We start from the raw sequence: 24,378 nt of genomic DNA on the forward strand, positions 1-24,378 counted from the left end.
TCTTACTCTCTATCTCTAGCTTTTCTTTTCCACTCCCATTGTCTGCCTCTTCCTTTCTGTCTCTTTCTAATCCCATGACTTAAACTTTCTCTCAATTCAGTGTTTTCCTTTATTTTTCCTCTACTCTCTAATTATGTTTGTTAAATTGTGGCATAAGTTTTAAAGACATTTAAGTAAAAGGAAACATGAATCAGTGTGTGTGTCTATCAACTATGTTTATGCAAATATATTTAAGAGAACATGATTACATAATTAATTGGGCACCAGTAATTTCACTGATGCTTCCCACCTAGAATGGTATATTCTCTTTTTATTGACTGTCCCCTCTGATTCACATGCACCCTGTGGTGTTTTTTATGAGCCAACAGTGACATCTGTCTGGAATCAAACCTGTACATTGCATTTACTAACACCACCAACATTTATGCTCTTCTTATCTGTTTTTTGGAGGGGCTTACTGGTGGAGTGGAGGCATGTAACAGTATCCAAAGCAATGCTTTGTGTACAGTTGAATGAACAGAAGCAGATAGTATGACATCGAGGTCTGTTATAAAAACTTGTTTCCGTCAGCCTTGATAACATCTTTCTTGATATGCCCACTTTACCACCTCAGTTAAGCATAAGAAAGATTTACAGGCATAGTATTTTGTCTTTTTTGTTCAAATGTTTGGCATTTCCAAATACAGTACATACAGTACTTTGAAAATGCACACAAGAGCATACCCTTTTGTCTTTGGTTTTCCACCCCTCTGTCTCTGCATTCTTGTTATTCTCTCTCTTCATGAGACTCCACCCTAATACACCAATAATGAATTCAAACACAGAATCAGCCTGATTGAAGCACTACGGTACTGCTGGATACTGTGTTTTTTCTCTGATTGGAGAATGCTTACTGTTGTTAGCATGCTAATTTAAAATAGGCGTATGGGTGTGGATTTGTCCTGTGGGTGTGCATCTATTTGTGTGTGTTTGTCTCTGTGTGTGTGTGCATTTGTAAGCCACAGTAATGGTTGTTGAAGGTTATTAATTCTGTGTCGTTATCAAAGTGGAAACATGTTCTGCTTAATCAGCGACTACACATGGTTAGCAGGGCCCCTCTGTAGGTGTATGACTGTGTGCATATAAAATTATTAATATCCTGCTGTTGTTAAAAAGATCTTCTCAGGTACAGCATACGCAAACAACATGCAAGCACACTTTTATTTGGTCACATTTTAGTTGTTGTAGTCACTTTGGACATAACTGGTCATAATAGGTTATTATAGGAACTTTACCATATCATGTGGCCTACAGTTGCCCACAAAACATTTAATGTTAACTTGAGACTTTGGGAAGTCAAAGTTTAATTCAGTCACTCCAGTCTTGCTTACCCCTCAAACTGAGTACGTTCTCACCTGTTTAAGTTACATTTATAATGTGACATTTTAGCATCCTAACAGTTCACTGCCATGACTTTGATGTGAACTGCAAGTTTAGAACTGCATGTGAGAGGACTTTTTGTCACTATCATGTTCACATACAAAGATCAAATTGTAGTGTTTCATTTAAATAAATAAATGATGCATGAATAAATACATTTAGATGATGAGACTGTGGTACACACCACCTGTGGCATATACAGGGTGTTCCCCTCTAACTCAAAGGTGAGCCTTTGTATTGCTGGCCGCCACCTTTGTTGAAAATTCTGGCATGTGATGTTGATGGGATAAAAAATGGTGAACTCAACTGCGAGGTGCACAGTGCGCACACGCTAGAGTTATCTTGTAAGTCATCTTCAAAAACAGCAGAGGTTGCAAGCATTTTTTAATTTAATGACTAAATAATTACCTTTGCAAAATAAACATGAAGTATATTGTGACTTTTCAACACCGTCACTCAGAGACTAATGTTAGCGGAGCAGAGCAGCAATCAGCAGTAACAAACGAGACCAGCTGACCAACACACACCGCAGCATTAAACAACTTAAACCCACTCTGATGTGAAATAACTCAGTGTTCAGTCTGTTTCATCTTGAAAACCCTGCACCCGCTCAGTGTCTGGCAGCGATGGCTTTCCCCAGAGTTAACGGCGCAGCAGAGAGGCTGCTCTCCACTGTTGGAGACATGATGTTAATAACAACACAGCGGAGCACTCTGCCTCCCCCTCAGTGTTTTATTCTTATACAGGCAGGAGACTGTGAGATGCTTTCAAATTAATTAATTAATTAATGCAGTTAACCTTTTTAAAATAATAAGGCTGCTGACTATTTATCTTATCTACCAGTTATCTTTCATATTGTATTTCAGAGGACTAAGGACACTAGTGAATGGTTTGGCACACAGTATACAGGGGCGAGAGACTGAAAATAATGCCCTCTTTTCTATTCATTCAATCGAGAATGAGTTTTGAATTGAGAATCAATTCTGGATCAAATCAGTACCCAAGAATCATGATAATATTAAATCAGGATATAAGCATATCGTCCCAGGCCTCCAAAATAAACACCGTCATTTGTCACAACCTTTATTTTTCATCTTTTTGTTCCATTTTGGTATAAAATTTAAATCCCAATGGACACTTACGTCTGTCAAATCATGATTTTTTCACTTAAGCATACGATATTCTAAAGGTGCTCACACAAACTGTGTACACCACACCACGCATGTCCTCCGACCTTTGTCACCTTTGTCTCAAACAATCCAGGGAAAACCCTGCATGTGAGAAATTAAATCTGAATGTACCATATTTGCTGTTGCATTTTATGACAAAGTATGTCTTTAAGTTCATTAATTAACAAGTAATAACAATCGTAGTCCTTAAACAATCCATCTACACTCTTAAATACTCTCTATCACACACATTCGCACACAAGCATGCACACTTTTTCACTTTCGGTGATAATTCACAAGATCTGTGTTTTTTGTTTCAATGACATTTTTGGTGCAAAGCACTTATAACTGTGGTTGTGATATGATATCATTTTCAGACTCAACAAACATATACATACACAATAACCTCTCCTTCCATCCCACCTCAGCGTCAGTCTGTGTATTAGGTGAATGTCCTGAGGGTGTCTAGAGTCTGTGATTTTCCTCTCCCTCTGCCTCTATGAAAGTCCCTCTCCCTCCTTTTTCTCAAATTCTCTTTTCATATTGTTTGTATCTTATTTGACTCTTATCATTTATCTACCATTGTTACTCTCTGAGTCAAGGTTTTCCATTTTTACTAACAATTTAATACTGGATTTATAAACTATAATTATATCAGCAACTGCAAAATAGTGTTGCTGCAATACTTACAGCAACATTTGTCCTTCTTTGGGCAGTATGTTAAACAGGCCTCGGAGAAGGTCGGCAATCACCTCGGAAGATGACTGGGTCTACCGAGTAGCCTGAACAGCATCACACACTATGGGATAATAACAAACAGATGCTTGGAAGAGACTTCAAGGTGGCCAAGGCCAGAAAAAATCTTGAATTGAGATGAGGACTGAAAGGAAGTCGAGAGCAGAAGATGTTTTGCTGGCAGAATTAAGACTGCACCGTAGCAGGTTGTTGGTAGTGGTGACCCAAGGACTCAAATTATTTTCTTCTTTTCTAACTAGCTAACACCAGCAAAGGCAAGATGATGTACTGCTGAGTCCAAGGTGCATCTTAGACAGCAGTGTAGGTGGTGACAATGAGACAGTAGAGTTCTGGGTTGGACAGTGCATTCAAGAGGAAGGTGACCGGGGCTTAGCTGGTGGTTATATGGTTTCCAGCCAAACTTTCAAAGGCAGGGACACCTGACTGTCCACCACATATGCCATCAAACTTTCAGCATATCAGCAGCTGCTGCCTCAGGGCACTTTGAGAATGATACAAATGGTGGTACGATCAAGCTCTGAAGAGAAATAAATGATACAGAAAGATTAAATTATACCTCTCAAATCAAATGATCACCTTTATCACCAGGATAGAGCAGAGTTTTTGGAGTCTACTGAGCAGCCAAGACCAGCTGCAGGAATCCTGGCTGCTGGTAGACCTGAAGAAACAACTGGATTTCCCTCAGCATACTCAGCCTCAAGAACATCATTGCCTTGTCGGAATCTAGCAAGCAGGCTGTCCCGCTGAAGCTGAAAGTGCCTTGGGTGGATCATTATTGTCACTGAAAGGAATCTTGCCAAGTACGTGGGCTGCTCAGAGAATGTCTGAAGGCAACCTGGAGAGCTACTGTAGGTTGCCAGTAGATGTTAGCTGCAGGGGCGTTGCAGTCTGATCTCTGTCCCCAGACTTCAGCTTTTTGGGCATTGAGGGAAAGAGGCAGAGCCATCCGTAAAACTACTGAAGCGGCAGAGTGAGTCTGAAGATGGCTGTGGCTCAAGAGAGGAGCACCAAGGGGGACAGAGCAGTTGGCCATCTGGACACAAGCTGGGGTCCGATCAGCCACAGATGGGTCGCCTAGAGGAGTGTGTATGATGTTGAAAGACCCGAAACACCATTTATTGCAGGAATATCTCTGAGCATGTGTCCAGAGGCGTCATTAAATTTATTTGCGACTTTGTGACTCATAGTAGGTGATTTTTGCTAACATTTAGATCGCAAGTGTGTTTGGCATATAGACTTATTTAAAAAGCATTTTGTCTATCTTATCTTCCTTGTTTTCTCTTTCATACCTTTTATTTCTCTAAAAATGTAAATGAAAAAAATAAACACTATTCAAAATCACACATAGCACACATTACAGAGTTAAAAACATTGACTGTTATATTCGTTTTAATAAAGGACATTTCAGAAAAGCTGTTTTGTGCATCTTTCTGACTCTTTCACTTTGCCTTCTCTCATCCTTCCCTTGTGCATCTTTTGGGTACCTCTTATTGAAAGAGATAATAAAAAACAAAGGGAAAAGAAATCTAAGCAAAATAAGCATATTTCTTTCTCTTTTATTACTTCTGTCTCCAGGATTATCTGATTTCAAGGTGACTGCATGGTGATATCAAGACCGATGTTTGTATAGTTGAACTTTCTCTCTTCCGTGTGTGCTGAGCTTAAAATAGGTGCCAACATAATCCAATAGACAAGACAGCCGTGCAGATGCAACCACACACACACACACACACACACACACACCTCTGACTCTGAGACTTAAGAAAATTTTTTATGGAAAAACATAAAGCTTCACTGTAAGGGATGAAGCAGAGGCAGAGTCACAAAGCTTTAATTTGAGTTGTCAAGGGTGGGAAAAAGAGAGAGAGTGAGGAAATAAGGGGGGGGAAGAATATAGACGAAAGGGACAGAGAGAGCTATAAGCTGTGTCCTAGTTCATGAGCTGCCTACCTCGAAGTCTGCATTTCATGACCAAATGGATGTAGGATCTAGAGCTATAGTCAACCAAGGAAAATATTGGTCGACTGAAATCGTACCTACTCTTCAACCAATCGACTGGTCAATGGGCAAAAAAGCAACACTCACTCAATATAGTAAAGAAGCCAAGTTAGTCCTCTGAGCTAATGTGTGCTAAATATGCTAACAACTACGCTATGTCGTTAGCGGGTGATATCTAGTGTTGGTAACATTTACTGACATTAGATATCAAACAAAAGCCAGAATCTATATCATATTAAGTTGCTGTGAGCTGTAAATTCACCACTTCTAAGCAGAAGGCAGAAGATGACATTATCTCGGAGCCTGACAAGCCCACGCAAGGCCTCTCTTTCTCCGGGCAGCTCTCCTGCTCCTGCCTCTGTCTCAGACTCACCCTGGTCGGCGGCTGTCTCTTCGGCCTGCCACTGATGGATGTATAAAAAGAACTGGATACAGTGTCGGAGACGGGGCCTCGTTCATTCCAATGAAAGTTGCTCAGTGGCGCATGAAGCAATGAAAAATCGACTTCCCGGTATGAAAGTACCCGAATCTTCCGCATTGTGCGGCCCATAGAGCATGCGCACTAGTGACTTTCGCTGGCCGAGTCGGCTACTTCTGGTTTAGCCCTCCGGCTAACTTGAATGGGGATAAAACAATTCAATCATGCAGCTCTTCTAAGCTTTTGAAATGTGATCGGACTGAATGGATTTAATTCTGATAGTGAGACAAGTCATTTCGCGGTGGTTGTGATGCTCAGAAAAATTTATCCACTGATTTACAGACATCTCTTTCACAATTTATGTCTATGGGAAAAAGTCTTTTTGGGCCAGTGTGCATCACGTGACGTTGTAATTACATGGTTTGGCCGCTATGTCAAATTTGCTTCAAAGCTCGGTGCTCTTCCTGTATCCAGTTCTCTTTATACATCCATGTTGCCACTGGGTGTGCAGAGCTTTCTTCTTCCTCTTTTTTTCCATTCTATGGTGGGTGGCAACCAGCATTGAGGTGCATCAGCGCCACCCACCATGTTGGAGTGTGAACCTGAGTTATCTACCCCCACAAACAACAACAGCGGTCACTAAATTTTCAGGGGTTGGAAGCCCTGGATGTGGCACCTGGGGTGGGTCTGGATGTAACACCAGCAATTGTCTGAGCAATAAGCATTTGGTCGGAAAAGAGCATATCAACCAGCCAATCGACCAGTTGACTGGGGACTACAGCCCTAGTAGAATCTACAGTGTGAGAAAGTCTTATGAGTGACAGCGAGCAGTGAAAGAAAGGTAGGCTGGATTTAGTGAAAAGTGCAGGATGGATGAAATAGAGTGGAAGATAACAAAGAGAGAAAGTGATACAGAGGGTGGTGCAAGGTGAAAAGGAGAGGAAAGAGAAGGCTAGCACATGGCAGAACAGTGACTGTGTAATGTCTCTGTTAGTGGAAAAGTAGTTATTTATGGTTTTATGGCTTGATAAATGAGCTGTAAAAATTAAATATCCAAACTGCAATGACCTGTTCGAATTCAAACAGTTACAGTATGAAGTAGTTTGCCTTGTGATCCAGCAGATGGTATCTCGGGCACATTATGGCATATGGGTTGTGTTTGAAAAATGGATTGCTTGTTAGTTAAAATTCATTTGAACTTGACTTTTTGAAAAAGTGACAGCTCAAGTGGTTTGCTAATTATTTTTTGGCTCTTTATCAACACACATACACTTGTAGGTTACCTTGTCAATAATAGGTAGAATATTATCATTTACATTAGAGTGTATATGTTTGCATATGTTAGGACTTATGGAATGACCTGCTATGATGGTAATAGTCTCCTCTTCCTGTAGCTCTCTTGCATCTGCTCTCCCTCGCTTACACCGATTTCATTGTCTCACTTCTTCCTCTCCTGTTTTTTCTGTCTCACCCACTTTCCTGTCACCTTGTTTTTGTAGTCCCCCGGTGCTTGTGCCTCTCTTTCTGCTTCTGTCCTCTTCTCTCACCATTTAAATTGCATGCATTTTCCAGGCTTTATCCCTGTCTCTATTGTTATTCACCGTTGAGCACTGTGTGTGTGTGTGTGTGTGTGTGTGATTATGGTGTCTATGTGTCATCCCGATGTGTGCGCTACTTGCCCCAGTGTGTTTGTGTGTATTATGCCTGCAGTGATGCATGACTAATTTAAAAGCTGGTAGTACATCTCCCCTCTAACAGAAAGGCCACAGAGCAGGGCAGAAAACACACACACAAATACACACACAAAGGGACATGTTAGGCATATACTGGGATCACACACATACTTGAATCACATAGTTGGAAGACCCACACTGTCTCGCATATGAACAACTCACATATACAACAGACACAAGAGCACTCACATACTCAAACACACTCTTACACTCAGTGTGTCAGCACTGTAATGAAATGCTGCTGAAGCAGATTAGTTAGCTTTAATGGCAGAACTGCACATTGATGGGTATCCACTGTGCATCTGTGTGTGTGTGTGTGTGTTTGAGAAGAGTAAGAGAGCAGGGGTCCAAGACAGAGAGAGAGAGAGAGAGAGAGAAGAGGAACAAGTTAATGGTTGCATTTATTGTTGTCATCACCAGGACTTTCATGGTAATATAGGAAGTAGTTTGTCAAATTATCTCACACACAAACAAAAAGTCAAAATAAGTCAGACACACATGCATACATGCACTCATAAGCACTACTGGTAAACATTTTTTTAATGTTGCATTGGTCAGGATATTGAGTTGCTGGCAGAGAGAGTAAGAGCAAAGTCCTGCAACTATGTCACAATGTTTACCATAGCACTGACGGTGCATTTAAATGGGGGACTGTGGTCAGTGGTGTCGCTGGCTGAGCAGCGCAGGGGAAGCAAATTGAAATCACCACTGAGATGAATACAAACCACGCAGCTCCTATATTCAGTTGCAAAGATTTAAAGAAATACTCTTTTACAGTAAGACATATCATTTTAAAATCCTCACCTCCATGTTGGCATTGGCAGACAAAGTCAAGCAAGGTTCACCATATTCTGAGTCTGCCAATGCATCGCACCTGAGACTGTCTGCAGGGTGACAGTGTTGGGTGCAGAACAACAGCAGGTCTCTCCTCTGCCTCCAGGGGCAACAGCCAAATTGGAGTGAGAATTGTGGAAAGTAAAATTTCAATTAGTATTTAAATGATACTGAGAGAATTGCACTTCCCTCAGCAGTGGTGCAAGGTATCAAAAGTTCTCCCCTGGTTTTGGAATTGGTTGTTTCTTTGTGTGTTTATCTTTGTGCTGGCAGCACTAGCTAACTTAACCAGTCTTCATCGTCAGTTGTAGAAACAATGTGGCCCGCCCTGTGGCGGATTGGCAATCCACTGAATTGAAAACAGTTTGGTGGCTGCAAGTCACATGGTTTGTTCTGCTGTTTGAGCCTGTTGAGAAGAACAGACTGTAAGTATTTAAACAAGACACACAGATCAGGAGGTAAAATAACAACTGAGTCAATAAAGACTTATGGTGGATTTATAGTTCTACATAAAGGGCCTGTGGTATACTATATGCTACTCCATAGCTGACAGGTTTGACAAGAACAATGATTGACTTAACCATGAATCAAGACCAATGCTGTAGGTGTCTTTATTGGGATTGCTATTAACCCCTTGCGTATATTGTATAAACCCAGCTTTTGCCCCTGGGAGCAAACAATAGTAACTTAACCATCAGACACCGGCTCATTCTTTGTCATAACCTAGTTGACATGCAGTCATTTTTTAAAAAAATATAGAAAGACTGTGGCTATGGCATGCAGATTTAAAGTATTTCAGTATTACAAATGGCAATTTTACAGTGCTTGATTGCAAAAGTGAACTCTGACTGACAGTACAGCCTCAGATTGTAATGGCATTCATCTCGGATGGATTGACGTTTCTACGGCTTTTTGATAAAGGGACTGGTGTGTAGGATTTGGTGGCATCTAGTGGTGAGGTTGCAGATTGTAACCAACTGAATACCCCTCCCCTCAACCCCTCCTTTCAAAACTATAGGAGACCCTACAGTGAACATGATAGGCCCTCTCTAGATCATGCGTTTGGTTTGTTAATTTTGGGCTACTATAGAAATATGGTGGTGCAACATGCAGGCTTCCTGGAAGAGGACCACTCCCTATGTAGATATAATGGGCCCATTCTAAGGTAACGAAAACACGATTCTTATTTTTAGGTAATTATGCACAGCAATTAAACATACTTATTAATATTATATTCCATTTCTGCCAAGTCCAAGTTGTACTGTATAGCTGCACTCTCTTATAGTCAATGAATCTGCATATGGTTGCTAACTATCACAGACCACTTTGGTATGGATCATGTACTCTATATTTCTCCTCAGATCTTATAAAATAGGAAAAGGCCACTTCATGATCTTTAACAGCTTGTCTTGCTACAGTAGAAAAAATGAAACAATTGTATAATTGATATTGTAATGGACTTTAGCATAAATTCAATCAAGACTACTTAATTTATTTTGCTACTCACTGATTCCTCTAAGCCACAACTCTTGGCTCCTATCCATTCATATACTTCCCTTCTTCCCTCTATTATCTTATCAGTTTAACATCAAAGAGGCAGCTCTTCCCTGTTCACTTCATCCAATCATGTACGTCTAAAAGGCCTCACTCCTCTCACTTACCCTTTATCGCCTCAATTAGCAGCCGCATTCACCTCTTGATGGAGATGCCCTTATCCAGCCTCCAACTCATCAACACTAGTATCAACACTCCAGTGTATCAGAGTGTTAATAGATGAGGAGTTTCATTGGTGACCAATTATGGGGCTCATTCCCATAAATTAATATCGGGGGTTTGCACCAAAGTCAAATTTATTTTTTTATCAGCAGTGATTTATCTTCATTCTGTTGTCTTTCCTGATTTAAAAAGTATGTTAAATGGCATTGGAACTGGAATTATTATCTTTGCTGTTAAATTATATATAATTTGCTAGTAAACAAGGGTTCTCCTTTACCAATTATATAATAGGTATTGGGATCAATTAATTTTCCATAGTTACAAGAGTTTGTCACCTGTGACTTTAATTTTTATTCAGCCAGTCTATCCATTTACCAGCACTCTCTTATTTCTATCTATAGAATGAAATCTATGGGAAAGTATTTTCTAACCACTAAATGTCAACAAACAAACAAACACCAAGAGGAAGAGGGTTACAGGGGGTGTTTCATTTTTACTGTCATTTACTTGTCTCAATGTACACACATTTGTTTGTTTGTTTGTTTTTGCGCTGGTCTAATATTCATTCTAATTTTACCAGATGTAGCCAGCTGTGTTATAAATACACACCGGTCAACCATTGTGCTGTGATGAGAGGAGGTGACTGTCAAAAAACATGACATTGGCAAGGCTGACCCAACTTCTGTGAGGCTTAGTTAAGTTACACAAAAAGTAAAAATGAGGGGACATGGTTTATTATCATTCAAGTAATGTATTTCATATGCAAATGAGCACCATACCTTGAGGACACGTAACAGAACCACAAACGCCGACCCTGTTCTGCTCTGTCAGCAGTCATCTCAGCTCTGATGCTTTCAGGCAAGGATTAGTGTGTTACCAACAGTGGAGATGCCAAAGTGACCCTCTAGTGGACAAACTATGCCATAATGACACTGGTAATAAAAGAACTCAAGCACTTACCATTTGCTTTCCATTATTTTTATTTCTTGCTACTTTTTATTTTCTTGTTACGCAGATACCATTTTATCTGCAGTAGGCTTAAATCGGCTGATGGGATTACAATTGTAGTGTAAAAACAACACTACATGTGATGGTCTTGAAACTGCTAAAGTGATCAGTAAATGGTGTTTTTGTGAAAATGTGTGTGAACGTTGAACAGGGTGAGCTCAGTCAACTTGCACTGACAAAGATGCTGTAAAAAATGTACTGCAACCACAAAGACAGCTATTTAGCATAATTATGATGAAATACGCAAACACTGGTTGTCAACCTCATACTGTCAAAATGTTCTGTGCTGAACTGAAACATTTTCCACAGTCAATCACGAAGAGCGGACCAATCAAAAGCACTGAAGCCTCATACTATAGTTCTAGATGCCATAACACTTCTGCCAGGAGGGCTGCACAAATCATTTACTAGAAAGAGTTACAGGCTAATAAAATGTATTATTGGACTGAAATACAGATGAATTGTTTTTTGTTTTTGTGACCAGATGGGACGACAACTGCAAGATCCAAAATGTGTAGTGGAAAAGGAAACCTGTTACATTTGAATGTGTGGATTAATAGAGTATTAAATTAAATCTCCCTGAAATGGGAATAAACAAGAGCTCCTAGGTACCTGAGGATTGGATGACATGTATCAAATTGTCCAGCGATAAAGCTGCACTAATCAGTGTTTTTGTGTATATTAAAGGGTACGTATCATGCATATTTCTAGGTCTATATTTATTCTAGGGCTCTGCTGTTATTTAGGATAAAAAAACTCTCCATATTTAATGTAACAGGCCATTTTAGCTCCTGTCTCTTTAAGGTCCCCCTTCCCATGAGCCCACTATATTCTGATAGGCCAGCTCCCGGAAGCTGCCCTTCAACAGACTTCCAGCAGTTCTGAAGTTTGGAAACTTGGACCATGTTTAATTAGTTTGTATGTGTAAATAGGCATCTGTTTCCTAATAAGTTCATCACAACTTTATAAGGTGAAAATATGCCAGATGTTTGTATTATTAGCTTCATTCAGTGCCCCCGAGTGGCCGCAAAATATCAATTAGCAAAGCTTAACAAAGACGTTTATCAACATAAGCATTTCATTTATTTGCACATTTTTGCATTTTTACATTTGATTGCACTGTCTCACTACAGAGCATTGTTGTGTTACCTTGTTGATAGTATGCAGTGAAATAGTCAACTAAGCTGATTTCATGTACCTATATAAATTACTCACTGAGGTGATAAAGTTGGAAGGCACCGGCTTTTTTAACCAGCAGGTGCCACCCAACCAATACGATTTCTCAACAGCAGAGTAAAGGCAGCCACCCTTTAGTGTTTAGTGCCAACTTATGAACAGTTAGCAGCAGCAGATAGTATGAGCAGTAGTAATTAGATGTATGGACTCCATCCATCCATCCATCCATTTTCAGCTGCTTATTCAGGACTGGGTCATGGTGGCATCAGACTGAGTAAGGAAACACAGACATCCTTCACCACGGCAATGCCCTCCATGTCCTCCTGGGGGATCCCAAGTTGTTCCCAGGCCAGAAGAGATATGTAGTCCCTCTTCCAGGGTCTCCTACCAGTTGGACATGCCCGTAACATCTCCAGAGGGAGGCGTCCAGGAGGCATTCTAACCAGGTGCACAAACCACGTCAGCTGGCTCCTTTCAATGCAAAGGAACAGCGGCTCTACTCTGAGCTCCCCCCAGATGTCCAAGCACTTCACCCTGGCCCTAAGGCTGAGCCCAGACACCCTCTGGAGGAAAGTAATTTCGGCTCTTTGTATCCACGATCTCAGTCACCAAAGTCTATGAAAGCTCATGACCATAGGTGAGGATTGGAACGTAGATCAACTGGTAAATTGAGAGCTTTGCCTTCTGGCTCATGTATTAGATGGAAACAGAGTTTTTAAATAGACTGCTCTGTTATATGAATATATGTGGAGGTGGTGTACAGTTGTTGCTTCAAGAGATGAGATGAAAATCAGCTGATCTGGCTGGTTAACTAACTATCTAACTAACTATCCTGGGTTGGGAGGATATGTGTCGACCATATTCAGCTCATTTCATGTCACTGCTGAATGTAACAAAGTAGCAGAAATGTATGATCCTTAGCTTTGGCTAACAGGTCTTTTGTCCAGTGCTACTACGAGAGATGCCGGCCTAGAGGCACTACACTTGGTGTCTCGCTTGGTCCAGAGGGAAACCCCAGCTCACAGAATTCTGCGCCAACGCCTAATGATGATGCTCAGGTGTGCCTCAAGTCTGCTGGGGCAAGGATCAGTGGGCAGTAGATCCCCTCTAGGGAGGGGAGTCTGAGGATAAATTTCTGAACAGATTAGCATTTGTTCATTCTCTCATTGAGGACAATGGTTCAACTTGTGTTTGTATCATTGGGGATTTTAATGCTGACTTGTCAGATAGCAATTCTGTATTTGCAAAACAGCTGTTGCAGTTCTGTAAAGACAGCAATCATATCACACAACCTCTTGGCTTGATTATTGTATATGTACAGCAGATGCTCATGCCTCTCTGGATAATATAAAGATATACTATGGGATGGCCACCTCCAATCATATACCAATTGTTATTTCTTTAAATGTTGAGAATATATCCATGTTGGCCGTTACTGATAATGATGTTAATACAGGGAAACTGAACTGGACAAATCTAACTAAGAAGGATATTAACAAATATTACATTGTAACTGACAACTTGTTAAATAATGTTGAACTGCCTAGGGATGTTCTAATGTGTTTTAATATGAACTGTAAAAACCCACACAATGGTATTGGACTGCATGCAATGTATGACAATATTGTGACAGGTCTTACTGTCTCTAGTAAGCCTTTTTGTAAACATAAGAACAAGGTGCAAAACATTAAACCTGGATGGAATGATTTTCTGGCTGAGCGACGAGCTGCAACTGGAGAAGCTTTTAAACTCTGGTCAGACTCAGGAAGGCCTAGCCAGGGGTCATTGCTTAAACATAAAGAACTTAACAATGGAAGACTTAAATATGCTCTTCATTTTATTGAAACGGGAACACAATGAAAGCTGACTCACTTGCCAGGAAGCTGCAGAATAATAACCATTATGACTTCTGGAAAGAGGTCAGAGTTATGAATAATAGTAAAATTTCCTTACCATCCAACATTGAGGGTGAATATAGCCCAGACAAAATCGCTGAGGTATGGCTTGAGCATTACTGTAATTTGTTCAACCAAGTTAGCAGTTATGTAGTTGTAGTTGAAAATGCTGATCTTTCTGAAAACATGGTAGTCAGGTCAGAAGATGTTTATGATGCCATAATCATGGTAGATGATAACAAGGCTTGTGGTGTGGATTATATTACTGCAGAACACCTAAGAGCCTATGACTGCCAGTCATAGGCTTTGTCCTCTGCTTGCCATGTGTTTTACTGGTCTCATAGTTCATGGTGTCCTTCCAGATTCTATCACCTCTGTATTGTTAGTGCCTGTCATCAAGGATAAGGCTGGTAAATTAAATAGCATGGATAATTATAGACCTATTGCCCTTGCCAGTATTCTCTCTAAAGAGCTGGAAAGAATCCTGCCAACAAGGTTGGAAATGTTTGTTCTCACCACTGATAATCAGTTTGGCTTTAAAAGAGAACATGCCACTGATATGTGTACTTATGCTTTAAAGGAAATAGTTGCTAAATATGGAAGCCACAGTTCCACAGTAATAATGTGTTTTGTTGATGCAGCCAAGGCTGTTGACAGAATTGATCATGAAAAATTATTTCTGAGATTGCTTACTAGAGGTGTTCTACAGTATATACTTAGAATACAAGTCTTCTGGTATGCCCATCAGACAATGCGGGTCAAATTGGGCAATGCTGTATCCGTCCCATTTCATGTAAATAATGACCTCTCGAAACAACTGAATAGGTGTAACACAGGCTGTCTTGTTGGAAACTCTATTATCAATCATCTTATGTATGCTGATGACCTGGTAATATTTAGTCCATATAGTGCTGGGCTGCAGCAATTACTGAAGGTAATACAGCTCATCTTTGGTGTTGCTACAGGAGAGGTAGTATGCGGAGGCTCATAGTGGCTTACAATGATGCTATAAGGTTACTGCTTCAGGTTCCCAAATGGGCATTCCATAAACGCAGCTAAAGAAAGCTGTGTTTACTTGAAAAAGCCTGGCTGGAATTACTGTCAACTTTCACTTCAGGTGTAAACTGTTCCACTAATATAACTTAGCTGTGTGTAGGCAATGGTACCTCTAGCCAGGCTTGAATAAACTTGTGCGCAAGCACAGAGCACATAAGCAGCCCAGAACAGTCAATTGTTGAAAAGACGATATTACATTGCAAAAAGAAGCAAAAGCTAGAGTGGTGTTCTTCTCAGCAGCAGAACAAACCCTGCTGATGAAACAATATGAAGAATATAAAGGAGTCATTACCACAAAGGGCAATACTGCTGCAGTTAACAAGATGCGGAAGATGGCTTGGCAAAACATTGCTGACAGATTAAATGCGTAAATTATACAACTCTACTACTGTGGGTAGTGTTGGCCTAAAGGTTAGAGATGTGAGCTTGTGATCAAAAGGTTGTTGGTTCAATCCCACAGAGCAGCAGGATAAATTGGATGTGCAAAGTGAAAAGCAGTGCTGTCTCCTAGTTATTGTTTTATCTTTATTTGTTAATAAAATAACATTCAGATCACTAACTGTGGCTATATTGTCAGTAGGCTGGATAATGTCAGATGTATTTTTAAAATGATCGTGTAGGCAACTTAGGAGAACCAATTTACCATTACCAACTACATAATCAGCTATTCTTTGACACATTTTCTCTTTTGCAGGATGTCCATTTACAAGCATCATTGAAAGATAAAATCTTAAGAAGTTGGAGATGAAGAAACTGGAGAAGGATATAAATAGAGTGGAAACTGTCCATAGTGATCACGTCTGTCTGGGTCAAATATCACTATAAGTGGATGATTATTATAACTGATTTTTTTTCCATTATGTCTCATGCAGATTACCATCTAATTGACATTTGTATATTTAATAGCCTACATGAATATAAAGTAAAGAAATGGACAGCTTCCCTATTTACTGAATTTTATTGACTGTTTCAAAATACAGTACAGCTGTTTCAAACGCAGCGTGTTCAAGGGTTCTGACTTTTGCCAACGACAAGTTCCTTCTTTTCCCTGGTAGCAGAACAGGCAAAGAGAGCAGTGATCCTTTCCTTAGCTTTAATCTCCCCCCTTTTATTATCATAAGCTTCAAGGAGACAACAGTTTTCATTGAGAGAAAATTACTTTCTTTTTCCTGTCACAATTTCAATGTGCACGTACCACCAGCCTCAGGTAGGCAATAATAGTGCCCCAGCCGCTCATCATGGGAGTAAAGAGTAAAGTACCACAGGGATACGTTGCTTTTTCACCGCAGTAAGAAAAAATCCATACCGTCACAGTCCTAAATGGAACGGAACTCTCACTTTAATTAGCGAGGCTTATCGAATAAGCCAGGCTTTTCCTTTATCCAGCTTGATGGAATACCCCTCAGATGGCATAGTGCCAGTCAACTGTTTGTGCTCTCTGGTGTGCCTACATGTGAGGCACTTCTAAGACATCTGATATATAATTTCATGTGTTGCTTGGATGAATCAGAGAACAGCATCATAGAGGCTTTAACTAGCCCTAGGATAGAGCTGCTCTTGGTATTCATCCAGTATCAGAAAACACTGGCAAGATAGCCCACATATGAACTGTTTTTTTAAAGTGAATGATGAATTGTTGTGGTTTTATCTTGTATGTGTATGGTTTTTTTTTCTTTTTATATGCTATAGACCCTTTTGTGAGTCTGAAATAAAGTTTGAATTTTAATTAATTGAATTTACCGTACATCATGTTCCTCAGTATAGACCTGCCACTAGGAGTTTATGACAGAAAATATAAAAGCTTTCATAAACTGGGTAATGGCTGAATATCTGATTGTAAAATAGGCATCTCTTTATATGAAAGGGTCACAGATTATTATATGCTTAAATATTCCCCATTGATTTGTACTGAAATAGCTTGCAGTGAATTTAGTGTGATACAGTGACATGAAGTCTGTTTACAACTTCAACCCATTATATTCTCTATTCCCCCAGCTCTCATTCCTCAGTAGTAATCTGTGTGTGTGTGCGTGCACGTTTTTGTTACCTCTTGGGGACCGTTTCCGGTATAAACACCGACCTTGTCGGGACCAGTCTGTGTGGTGGTGGCTGTATAGTTATAGAGTGTTTCATCGTGTGTGTCTATGCGTTAGGAAGTCGGGAGTACAGCCCCTGTGGAATAGCAATCAGCAGAACAAAATGAGTGTTGAAAAAAGAAAAGATGAATGGCTGTTGAAATAACACAGAGAGGAGAGAGGGGGATGTTGACAGCTCTAATTAAAATCCCGCCCATTAGCTCGGTGTTAATTGGATGATTTATTCTCCCAGGGGACTGACTGACAATCAAATGATGCTGGTGGTATTAAAATGGATGTGAAAACGGGTATTATCATGCTTGTGATGTAGGGATGACTAAATGAGTATTGCTGTAGTTTTGATACCACTAATTCCCACAACTCATCAGCCAATCAGAATCACTTGATCACCAAACACAACAAGTGTTTATGCAAATGAAAATGCATTTGTTCTGGTGTAACTGGTTCACAGATTTGACATGAATATGTTGCGTAATACAATCAACAAGACAAAATACTTCCTCACATGCAAAACTGGGAGAGAAATTTTCTGACACGCAGGGTGATTCTAGTGGGAATGTTGTTTTGAAGGAGACGGTGATATTTCTCGCATGCAGAGGAGTTCTACAAGGTAGGCAGGTTGATTTGACAAATGCAGACGTGTCACATGCAGTTCTGCAAGGTCAACAGGTCATATTGCCACGTCCTGGGCAATATTTCTGGTATGTAGTGCAATTTTAGCAAGTTGGCAGGATGCTCTGAATGTGACAGGGCGATGTATATCTGACATCTGGAACAGCATTTTATCACCCTACTATATAGGGTGTAGGCTTGTGGTCATAACTTGTTCCCTCATTCTCTCTCGTGTTATATCGTTTGTGATTTTTTTTTACCCTCCCTCTCAGCTCCAGCTATGACTCCACTTTGTCAAGCCACATTACCTACAGACAACAAAAGATGTCAGTCCCATGTTATGACCCATGAGTCACTGTTGAGGTAGCAATGAGTGCCTCCAACTGTGCTGAGTCATTGCCTAAACACTGGGTTTTTATGAGTTTATTTCTATTCCCCACTAAATAACTTTGATGCAGTAATTTCTACAGATTAGATTAGACTAGATTGATTCTCATGGATTGATTGAGTCATAATTGAATCACTGAATTGTAGAACAAGACAAACAAAAATAACAAGCATCTTGGCTCAGTTGGTGGGGTCCATGATGGCATCATAGGGAACGAATAATGGCCAATTTTGTTATGGCCAATTTTGAAACGGTAACAATTTTTAATTTAAGATGACAGAGAATAAAGCCCAACTATGATTAAACAGAGGTCATTAGCTCACCAATTTGCATTATTACCAGCATTACATTTGCATTGGTGTTAGTTGGGTGCAGCATTCTCCTGCTTCGGCACATGGATTCAAAGAGGCGACCTTTTTCATCTGGTGTTTATGTGTGTGCATATATGTTCAGGCAAATACATATGTGAGTATGCATTTGTGTATTCCACAAGATATGATATACGTGCTTTTGAATGCACAATTTAAATTACATATCTATATATATATTAGGGGTATATCGGTATGTGTATTCGTCCCAAACCATCATGGTATCAGATTTATCTGGTGACCCTTTGGAAAGGCCCACTGGACCAAACTAGCTGACTGTATATAAAGTGGTTCAAACTAGCTCCCCCTCAGCAGCTGCAACAGTAACCTGCTGCTTATACACTGATGTCAATAATCTGATGATGTCATATATATCAGTCAGAGGGACCAAACCACTACTTCTACTGCAATACTTTAACTATATCAAGCTGAAACTAATTATGTACTTTTACTCAAGTAGGATTTTTCACTCAGGACTTTTACTTGTAATGGAGTATTTTTACATTGCTGTATTGGTAGTGTATCTGAGTACTTCTTCCATCATTGGCTACAACACAATTTCACAGTTCGGGTCCACAGGATAAGTAATAAACTTAGTCTTCAATTCTTCCTCCACTCCTTTAATAAAGGTGTCTAGGTCAGCAGAGTTATCTAATTTCATATTTCAGTTTAACATTTGACTCACACAAGTGCAGTCAGATATGGCTGAAATCCTTCATGCTGACATCTCTGTCAGAAACTCTTCTTCTTTTGCGTTTTTTGGTGGACTGTCAGAAACTCTACACTGTTGTAATTGGTTGCTTTACTGTGAGGCAACTGATGACATAACAACCAATCACAGTAGAGCGTTCCTCCCCCGTCTCCCCGGCTCATCCATTCTAGCACCAACCATGCTTATGGGTGTTTGCTAGCTGCCTTAGCCAAAGAAGCTTGGTTACCCTGGTTACCCCGTAGTGTTGCTGCCATCAGATACTGCATCTCCCTGTCCCCCTCCACCCTCTGTGATGGATGGCCTTTCACTCCGCCTTTGAGTGAAGCCGTTCAGAACAACGATAAAAACATTTGATTTCTGACATGTTCAGACAGCACGTCGTGAGTACTAGTTCTGAGAGAGAAAAATGTAGTTAAGAAGTATGAAAGTCAAAGTAATGGCTTGGTCCCTCTGACTGATATTCTTTTTATTTCACCAGGAAGTCCCTTGAGATTGAAATCTCTTTCTATGGGAGACCTGACCAAGACAGCACCCCAATTACAGTTTAAGTAGAAATAAAGCAACAGATAGAGAATCCAAACATCAAACACACCAGGAAGAGACTAAATCCAGCTCAAATAAGGCAGTTGCAACTCTCAGTTACATGGACTTTTAACATGGCTTTAAATTTTTCCATATATTACATACATCATATATATTATTATATATGACATCATCAGATTATTAATACTGAAGCATCAGTGTGTAAGCAGCATGTTACTGTTGTAGCAGCATGTTACTGTTTTTGAGCTAGTTTGAACTACTTTATATACAGTTAGACCATAAATCAGCATAAAACAGCTGTCAGCAGGTGTCCTGACTCCCTGCAGGAAACAGAAAGGTTGTTTACCTTTTCCACTGCAGCACAACTTAACTGTTTCAGTAATAGTTACGGCCAATGAGCCATTGTTGGATGTTTATATTTTTCAATATGAAAGACTAAAATGTTATTTTCTACCTCTCTTTTTTTCTGCTGTACCGGAATCGTAGCGAACCATGACCCCAGAACCAAGGTATATACTGAGGGCATGGTGTGCATGTTTATGCTCATACATATCTAAATGTAATGTGTGTGTGTGTGTGTGTGTGTGTGTGTATGTGTGTGTCTGTGTGTGTGTGTGTGTGCGCGTGTGTGTAGACCTTTGAGAGTTATTTTGATATCCCTCTAGTCCTTCAGTAGAGGACTTCAAATTGATTTAGCTGAATTGCCTTTCAAAGCTACTTCAATTTCACCTCTATGCAAATTTACACTCCTCTCTCTCTCTCTGTCTCTCTATCACTCATTCTCTCTTTCTACTTTACTCACCCTGTCCCTCCATCTGTCTTGCTCACTTCTACCATCTAACCTTCCTTTTTTGCCTCTCCACTCACTCTTCTCTTTTTCCTTGCACAACATTCGCTTTCCTTTTTCTCTCTACAATACTCCTCCACCTCTCTCTGTTTTATTTTCTTTTTCTCTTTCATGTCCAACTATTGCCTCTTCTCTCCTTCCCTGCATATTCACTCCCAATAATAGTGTGCAGCAGCTAAGAGGCCATGTGTTAGCATACCAGTCTCACAGCCAGTTAGTCAGCTTGTCAGCAGTGTGTATGTGTGTGTGTGTGCACATGTGTGCATGTGCTTCAGTGTGTTAAGCAGCATGGTGTGACAGCAAAGCAGTGAATCATTTAGTTAGCTCCCCTTGTCTGTGGCGCAGACAAGGGGAGCTAACTAAGTGTGTGTGTGTGCGCGCGTGTGTGTGCCAGGTGGACTAAGAGACCTTGACAACATCAACACAATTGCAAGTCCATAAAGTGGCGCCGACGTTTTAGCTTATGTACCTGGAAATGACTTCTGGCATAAACTGCTTGTCAGCTTACACACACACTGAGGTAAAAACACACAGAGATATGCACACTAACACTGTTCTGGACACGCACACACATACACACAAACAGATACATAGACCTGTCATGTTGACAGTGAGGTCAGCTGATTCACACACACACACACACACACACACACAAACTCCCTCTCTGGTTCAGCATACACATGCAAACACACACCGTCTCAATATAAATCTGCACTCACGCTCAGGTTCCCTGGTGCTGCCTCACTGCATCTTTTACTGAGGAATCGTTAAATTTTTTTGATGGATTCAGCAGTTGGGGGTCGGACTGAGATAGTGTCTATTGATTTTATATTTGGCAGACTGCGCTCTGGCCACTTAGTCCTGCAATATACCTTACTCTCCCTCCCTCTTTTTCTCTCCCTCTCTCTCTCTCACACACACCATCAGTCTCTATTTTCTCTCACCCCTACATGCTTGTCTTTCCAGCCTGTCCTTCCCTCACACCCACACACCTTCCCAGTTTATCCACCTTTTTCTCATTCAGTCGGTGTTTTCTATCTGAAATACTCCTTTAAACTCTTTCTCCGACACATCCCTCATTCCCTCATTCTCTTCCGTCCATATCCACGTGTTTCCTGTCTGTGTTTCATTTTCCCCAAATATTTTTATCCATGTCACTCTCTCCATTCCCTCCTCCATGCAGCCCCTTTTCACTCCATTCCCCTCTAATCCTTTTTCTCCTTTTTTCTGCTTCTTCACCTGTTTTACACCCCATCCATCCAGACCACCCCCCCTCCCTCCCTGCCTGCCATTTTCTGCTGGCTCATCTTTTTATTACTTTCTTTTACTCCATCCTTCCGCTCCTCTTCCTTCTCAATTCCTTCACCCGATTTCGCTCCCCTCCCCACTTCCTTTTGTCCTTCCACTTTTACTTGTCTGCCTTTTTCAGATTTTTATGTCTGGCTTCTTGCTCTCTGCCTCCTGCTTGTTTCCATTTCTTTTTCCCTTTTTAAAAACATTTTTCATATCCTTGTTGTTTTCCAGCCCCATATAATAATTTTTTCCTTTTTCTCATCATTTTCTTTCACCTCATTCTAAGGCCATTCATCCATTCCTTTCAATCCTCCCCTCTTTCCTTTCCTCACTACTTTACACAAGTCCTTCCTTCTCCTCTCCCCTGTTCCTTTCCCTTTGCTACCTTTCTGCTGACTATACATCCTCACTCTTTCCATTTTTACCATTTCCTTTCCCCTCCTTTATGAATACTTTACCAAATATGAAAAATATTCCTAATATTTGAAACTTGCTTTTTGTCAAAATCCTCCTCACTCCTGTCTTTCCTATTGACTTTGGCTCTACTTTTTTTGTAAAGCTGCTAGCAATTTTGGACATTATATATCATTGTCAAATTATTCACAAGAGCTTGGTATAATAGCCATAAACTAATGAGACCATGGTCAAGAGGATTTGTTGCTGATGGTAATGTTGAAAAGGCGTAAGAGGATGTTGGTTCTTGAGTGCTCCTCCCTCCTCTTTGGATGGAGCAGACTAAATTCTAAATGGGCTTGTGTCAATGGTTCAGTTTGCATATTTGCATGTCACAGGGAGCAAACTCAGGGTGTGTGTGTAGTGCTAATATTTGCTTTGTGTCTTTCTTTACTGTAGTCAGTGTACCATGACACCTGTTTGAACTAATTAACTGAGTTGACTGAGGTGATTAGATCTATATTCTAATACCAATATAACTAATCCTGAAGAGTAATGGACTGTCACACTGAGCCTCCAACCATTTCAGTATTTTCATATCAGACTCTCCTCTCTTTCTTCAGGCCCTCCATCACAATCTCTCATTTTTTTTTCTTATTTCATCTTGTTTAGCCTAATGAAGTGATGATTCTGGTATTCTAATGAACAGATTACTGATACATATTTTACTAAACCCTTTCTCACACTTTTCATGTGATGGATTTTACAACCTTGGGGGCTTTAAAACATCACCAAGTTGGAGAAGAAGAAAAAAAAATCACACTTTGATGCTTCTGAGAGTGATGCTTTCAGATTTATAGATTATCAGCTGGGTGAACACGCAGGCTGTGGAGAGCGATGACAAGCATAGATAATGTTCACATGGCAAAACTGTTCTCCACAGCATCCCAGCGTGGCTAAGGCTCAGACTGAGGCCAATAATCCTGAAGTCAAACAGCAAGTCACTCTCCGTCATCTGTCCCTGCATTCACTTATTCCCCCCTCGACAATCTCCAAGCCAAAGAATGCAGCCAAAGTCAGAGGGATATCTGCTGAATTCATTAAACTTGTCTGGTGTTTAACCAGGAGCCATCAAGACCCAAGAGGGTGTGTTCTCTTGTATGGTCCATGGTTAAAATTACTATCCCATCCTATTTAATCTGTCTCTAGCAACTCCCCGAGCTTTATGGAAATGTGAAACCAAAGGTGCCTTTTGACTGTGCTGCAAGAACGATTGTGTACGTTTATTCAGTGTCACATTCCTATAATGAAATCTTGGTTGCAATATGTGTCAGATTGTATGATATTTTGAGGCATGTCAGATTGTGAGATGAACATATGGTCTACAATAAAAAGATATATGAAAGCAGAGACACGTCATCAGCTCATGTCATTCATCTGCACCGCTTCGATGTTTTGAAGTGTGTTTTTCCCCTAAACCTTATTCAAAAAACTGCACTTTCGAGATGTCACGCTGCCCAGTGTATTCTGCGTCATTTCATGTCATATTCTGATTGGTTTGTTTTAGGGATGCATGATAATATCGGCACGTCATCGGTATCGGCCGATAAAGGCTTCAAAATTAAATATCGGCATCGGCCTGAAATGAACATTTCTGCTGATTCATCACCTTCTCCTCTGCTGCCTGGCTGTGCTTCCTACCGTGGACTGTTTCACCCTGACAGTCCCGGTGCTTCCTCTGCAGGAATGACTTCCCTCAGCTGCCCGATAGACCTGCTGCATCTTCTCACTTTAACCAGAATAACAAACCGGGGGTCGTTGCTCCGATTGGACCCACACGGAGGCTAGCTGGCTGTGCTTCCCTCCAGCCATGCTACTGCTAATGCTCCACTAGCCTCCCAGCTAGAACTGGCTCTCCGTGTGGATCCAACCAGAGCGCCGACCCCCG

Source organism: Thunnus thynnus, chromosome 2, assembly GCF_963924715.1.
Source record: "Thunnus thynnus chromosome 2, fThuThy2.1, whole genome shotgun sequence".
Classification (NCBI taxonomy): Eukaryota; Metazoa; Chordata; class Actinopteri; order Scombriformes; family Scombridae; genus Thunnus; species Thunnus thynnus.